The sequence below is a fragment of the Neolamprologus multifasciatus genome, chromosome 14 (assembly GCF_963576455.1).
Source record: "Neolamprologus multifasciatus chromosome 14, fNeoMul1.2, whole genome shotgun sequence".
NCBI classification, from domain to species: Eukaryota; Metazoa; Chordata; class Actinopteri; order Cichliformes; family Cichlidae; genus Neolamprologus; species Neolamprologus multifasciatus.
In genome coordinates, this window is record NC_140452.1 from 2,572,025 (window position 1) to 2,578,568 (window position 6,544).

The following is a 6,544-nucleotide window of genomic DNA, read 5'->3' on the forward strand; positions in this document are numbered from 1 at the left end:
CCTGAGCCTGGTTCTGCCAGAGGTTTCTTCCTTCTTCCTTACAATAAATGACTGTTACTGTGATTCTGCACTGTATAAATACAATAGAATTGAAATAGATATAATAATGAGTCTATTTCTTCAGACAGCTTTCAATTTGTTTCCACTCATGTACTGTTGCATGAGATGAACATCAAAACCAAACAGAAACATAACTGATCATGTGCCAGCCACAGGCCTGATCCAATTGGTAGGTAAAGTAGGAGCTAAGTGCATGATATTTAAGCCTAGAGAGAGACCTGGCTGTGGGAACAGACTCTGGATTTGCCTGAACTGGAGCCAATGAATTATCAGACTTCTATTAAGGGCACTTTGGATGATTGTTGAACACTGACTTTAAACAAAACACACTGAACTTAACCTCCCAAGTCTGCATTTTGAGTCCTCCTTAGTTATAACACCTCCTCAGTAAATTAACAGTATGTGCTGCTAGGATATGCTCTGCAAATGTATTTTTGTATGGTCTTTATATGAAATGCCTTGAAGAACCTGTCTTTGTGATTTAATTCTATATAAACAACATTAAAATTGAAACTTAAAAATTGTTTTTTTATTTTTCACATGCAATGATTGAAACTGAAGATAAAAAACAGTACTGAGGAAAATTATAACTCAAAGCCCTACACTGAACTTATTTGGTTAAACACACACACACACACACACACACACACACACACACACACACACACACTTTTCATATCCAGCATAAATGCTGTGTCTTTTGGGTCTGACAGCACCTCACACCCTATGGCAGCTGTGACAGGTTCCAGCGACCCTGATAAGGATAACCAGAACAGAGTAGATGGATGTTTTCTCACTTCCATTTTCACTGGTTACTGCAACAAAGTCAATGACTCTTTAATCTGTTGGTTTGCAGAAATTTCAGGCACAAGCAGGCGTTTATAAAATGGAAGAAATCACATCTGTATCGGATAAAGAGAAAAACCTGGTTACTAACTTACATTTATTAAATCTAATAGTAGGGCTGCACGATTTTGCATAAATTGAGATCACGATTCTCTCACGATTTTCTTTTCCAATATAAATATTTATTGCACTTATTAACTGCACATCAACTTCGTAACAGTTGAGACTGAACATAAAAACAATAAATAAACATAAAAACAACAAATGTCTCACGTTTTGTCGTTGCCGCAAAACGTTGTACTGCTTGAAATTCCGTCTCCACTGTTGCTCGACACTGCGTGTATAGAGCAGGTAGTGCAACAAGAGAAAAATAGTTGCGGGACGGCACTGTGTAGCGTTTGTCTAGGGTGTTGATCATTTTCCTAAATCCCGTTGTCGTCTTTTTTTTTCCTTTTTTCTTTTTTTAAATTGTTGTCATTTGGAAATGAGATCGCACATAAGTATGAATCGAGATCGCGATTTTCTAACGATTAGTCGTGCAGCCCTATCTAAAAGGCAAAGAAACTGGCATTAAAACTTCATCTGTGCACCAAATCAGCGGTACCATTAGCCCTAACTAACAACCTGACTGCCAAAAATGATCTTGTAGCCTTTAGGCTAACTTAACCCTTCAAAATATATTAAATAATGAACTAAGTGATGGCACAATGACTTCTGATTTCAGACACATTAAGACCAAAAACAATACCAGTTCAGACAATTCTGTGTTTCGTTTATTATATCATTTCTCACAAGTTTTCATTATAATAAGACACTGCAACAGTCCTTGTAAACCTGTCAGCTTGAGGCTGAATTCAAATCAGAAAAGAGACGGATCAGGAAAACAAAAAAGACAAGATGGATGGATCTTAATTCTGACATGAAGACGTATTTAATCTTCTCCAGAATTGACTGTGGAGAAATTTAACTGCCAAATATTTGCTGAATAAAGCACAAACACATAGTTTTAACTGGATATTATATTTTAAAGTTTGATTTGTGACAAAGTGTAAAAACCTTCATTTTACAAATTACATTTTTACATGAGACTCGGATTTTGGTCAGATTTAGCCCATAGATTACAGGATTGAAGAGTGGTTGGCACGTCAGCCAATATATTGATAAAAAAATACGCAACATATTTGGGAGCTGTCTCATATCAAATCTGTTTTGTATAATTTCAAAAAAAGCACCACATGAAAAGTTGAGCAGTGAGGCGAGGTGAGGCGTGCAGGTGCTGACGGCTTTGTGTCGCGTCTGTTTGGATCCAGAAAAACAGACTTTCAGGATCCTCATGTAGGTGTAAAAAATTAAAGTTACCAGAAGAACTAAAGTGAACGTGTAGAGTAGTCCATAGATGTTATTGGCTGTGGTGTCAGAACAGGCCAGTTTAACAATGGAGTAGTTGTCACAGTACACTTTGTTAATGATGTTCCCACACAGCTGCAGAGGAGCACTCAGAGAAATTAAAACACTTATTGCAAAAAAAATCAACAACCATGTTAGTGCAATGAGCACGGATACCTTACTAGAACTCATACATGTGTGATATCGCAGAGGACAGCAGATGGCAAGATATCTGTCATAAGAAATAACAGCCAAGTTACTAAACTCAATACTTCCATATGCATAGACACAGAAGATCTGCAAGAAACAAAATGAAGCAGAAACAGTGTGAACATCAGAGAGGATCTGAAGCAGGAGGAACGGAAACAGCCCTGTGCTACCATACAGCTCATTCACAAACAGGCTGCACAGAAACATGTACATAGGTTCATGTAAGCTCCTGTTCACACAGATAACCACAATCAGCAGGACATTGGAACCTACAATGAAAATATACAAAGCAAGAATAACAATGAAGCACAAGTAAGTGACACGTCCTGTGTCAAAATAGCCAGCAAGGGTGAAAAAGGAGACCTGTGTGGTGTTTATCATCATTGTTCTTTGGATTCACGATAACTGAATGGGTCACCTAAAAATATGTTGTTTTGCTTATCTTTCCAACATCTCACAGATCTGCTGGCTGTACAACTGGCTCATCAAACCTAATGATAATAAATAAGTTCAGAAGAAACAAGCTCTAAACTTATTGTATATACATTTTCAATGAGAAGCTGGACCTAGATGAAACATAAATCTGTTACAGGAGCAAAGAGCAAGGGTTGGTTTAATCTGTCATCACTGACCATATGCTTATAATAAATAAAGACAATAAAAGTTAAACATAAGCCAAACTTATCCTTCCCTTATCAAAAGTATTCTAATGATTACAACAAAGTCTTGGATGAAATCCTTACATGAGCTGATCTTCTGCTGTCATTGACTTGAAAATTTGATGCATCTTCTAATCTCAGCTGACACCCACCGCAGGAGGCAGAGCTCATTGTCTAACACTCATGTTTAAGACTGCCTACTATTACTGTTTTTAAAAGGACAAAGGGGATTCAGGAAATTCCAGCAAGGAGGCCAAGAAATTCCCCAATCAGGCTTATGTTCCTGTCTTTACAAAGATGATCTAATTTTTCTAACCTCTCCCTGTAAATCCCATTATCTGGTTGTGAACACCTGCACTTTTCTGAATCCTCCATTCTCTTCCAGTTTACTGCTGCTCTCTGCTATCTGCACAGTACAGTACTACACAGCTCAGTTACCTGCTCCGTTTTTTATTGTTATTTTGCCTGTCCCATTTGGTTCTTTAGCCATCAAAATTGTTGTCTGAAAGCCAAGAAAGACACCCAACAGATTTACTTTATCAAGTGGATCATCACAGCCTTGCCATATTGGTCTATTTGATCGACCGTTGTTGTCACGATTCTTTTCTTGTCTTTTATTTTATCCATCCATCTTCTTCTGCCTTATCCGGGGCCGGGTCGCGGGGGCAGCAGCCTAAGCCTCTTCCAGCTTACCTGGGGGAACACCAAGGCGTTCCCAGGCCAGCCGAGAGATATAATGTCATGGTCCTGGGTCATTTTGACCCAGCGTTTTGTGTTTTCTGGAGTTTGGTGTATATTCAGCCCTACCTGTGTCTGTCCTCGGTGCTTTGTTCATGTCCCCGTGTTGTTATGTAAAACAGTCTGTGTGTTTCCTGTTTTACTTTGTAGGGTTGTGTCTCGTTATGTCCATTGGTTCCAGCTGTGCCTGTCTGCCATTACCCGATTACCGTGTGTGTATATATAGTGGGTGTCGGTCTGTGTTCGTTGTCGGCTCGTCTGTGTTTCATGGTGTCCTGTTCCTCGTCTGCGTCTCTCTGCCACTCACCCCGTTCGTATGATCTCCGGTTTGTTATGTAGCTCACCCAGTTTAGGTTTATGTTCTGTCCTGCCCTCAGTTGTGTTATTTGTGCACTGTAAATAAAACCCTCACTCATATCATCATATCGGCTGTCTGCATTTTGGGTCCTCCTTTCCTCCACACCACACGGCTCACCCCGCCAGCCGTGACATATAATCTCTCCAGCATGTCCTGGGTCTGCCCCGGGGCCTCTTCCTGGTAGGGCATGTCTGGAAAACCTCACCCAGGAGGTGCCCAGGAGGCATCCTTGTCAGATGCCCGAACCACCTCAGCTGGCTCCTTTCGATGTGGAGGAGCAGCGGCTCTACTCTGAGCCCCTCCTGGATGGCTGAACTTCTCACCCTATCTCTAAGGGAGAGGCCAGCCACCCTTCAGAGGAAGCTCATTTCCACCGCTTGTATCCACGATCTCGTTCTTTCGGTCACTACCCACAGCTCGTGGCCATAGGTGAGGGTAGGGACGTAGATCAACCGGTAAATTGAGAGCTCTGCTTTTACATGTCAGCGTCCGCATCACTGTGGCCGCAGCACCAATCCGTCTGTCGATCTCCGGATCCCTTCTCCCATCACTCGTGAACAAGACCCAGAGATACTTGAACTCCTCCACTAGGGGCACCAGCTCATCCCCGACCCGGAGTGGGCATTGTTGTGGAAAATTTAACAATAACCTGCATGTGTGAGTCGCTGAAGCACACCCCGCTGTTCCCCCTTTTTGAAAACAACGGTGGGACTGAGGCAATTTTACCTCAGGATGGCCAGTCACCGCAATGTGGAAAGAGCATCCCAGTGAAACGCCAGGACCATTCCTGAATTGTGGCCATCGCCCTTACATCTTATATACAGAGACACAGACAAAGAACATTCCACAAACTCTTACATGTTGGCCCCTCTCACCGGGGGGGCTATACCTTCTCGCTCACAGAGAGAATTATGACCTTGTTTCCTGCTTGGCCATCACCTAAGGATTTACATCCCTGATAAGCAGAAGGAGTCCCACTCTCTGTTTAACGTCTCCCATTACAATGGCCTCACTGTGTTAACATTCCACATGCATGTAAACTGGTGACAGGAGTGCTCTTACTATAGTAAAGTGAGAAAATGATATTACTATAACTAATGAGATATGATTGAATATGTGATTAATACATGAGAAAAGAAATCTGCCACCACAGCACTCCACCCTTTTCTTGCTGAGAACCATGGCCTCAGATTTGGAGGTGCTGATCCTCATTCCCACTGCTTCACACTCTGCTTCAAACTGGATCAAGTCAACAGAACCACATCATCCGCAAAAAGCAGAGATGAAATTCTGAGGCCACCGAAGTGAAAGCCCTCCGCCACTTGGCTGCACCTAGAAATCCTGTCCATAAAAATTATGAACAGAATCATGACAAAGGGCAGCCCTGGCAGAGCCCGAGTCCGACTTATAGCCGGCAATGCGAACCAAGCTCTTGCAACGGTTGTACAGGGATCGAATGGCCCGTTTTAGTGGGCCAAACACCCTCCCGCAGTACCTCCCACAGGACACCCCGAGGGACACGGTCGAATGCCTTCTCCAAGTCCACAAAACACATGTAGACTGTTTGGGCAAACTCCCAAGCACCCTCAAGTATCCTTGAGAGGATAAAGAGCTGGTTCAGTGTTCCGCGACCAGGACGAAAACCGCATTGTTCCTCCTGTATCTGAGGTTTGACTAGCGGACAAACTCTCCTTTCCAACACCCTGGCATAGACTTTCCCAGGGAGGCTGAGGAGTGTGATCCCCCTGTAGTTGGAACACACCCTCTGGTCCCCCTCCTTAACCCTTTAAGACCTACCATAGAACCAAGTCCGCCAGAGCTTATATTACATTTTTAGATGTTGTAATGCCATTTTTGGAAGCATTTCAAGTTGCTATACATCAATACAACCATTACAGCCTACATTTTAATAATATGTATGCATTAAGTGCATAGTAATTACATAAATTGCAAAAAAAGTGCAATTAACTACAACAAAATTGAAAATCATTTTTGTTTTTTTAACATATATTTCTAGTTAGAAAAATTTAAGAGGCTTATCCCTCAAAACTGTAAATACAAAAAAGTTGCACAAAATAGTTTCCTACCACAGGAAATTTATTTTGAGTATTTTTGAAATACACCAATTTTTATACACTGCAGGAAAAACTAAAATAAATATTCTAGTGCAAATTTGCAAAAAAGCAGCATATGCATCAAAATAAACTATTTCCAGCAGTGCAATATGAGTCCTAAGCATCCCAGAAACCACACAGAAAGTCATAAAGTCAAACATAACTTTTAAAAA

The 6,544-nt window shown here is 41.5% G+C and overlaps 1 pseudogene; it reads right to left on the bottom strand.

Annotated features, from left to right (window-relative positions):
- Positions 1–2,024: 2,024 nt before the first annotated feature.
- Positions 2,025–6,238, bottom strand: LOC146502937 (olfactory receptor 4B13-like; annotated as a pseudogene).
- Positions 6,239–6,544: the final 306 nt, after the last annotated feature.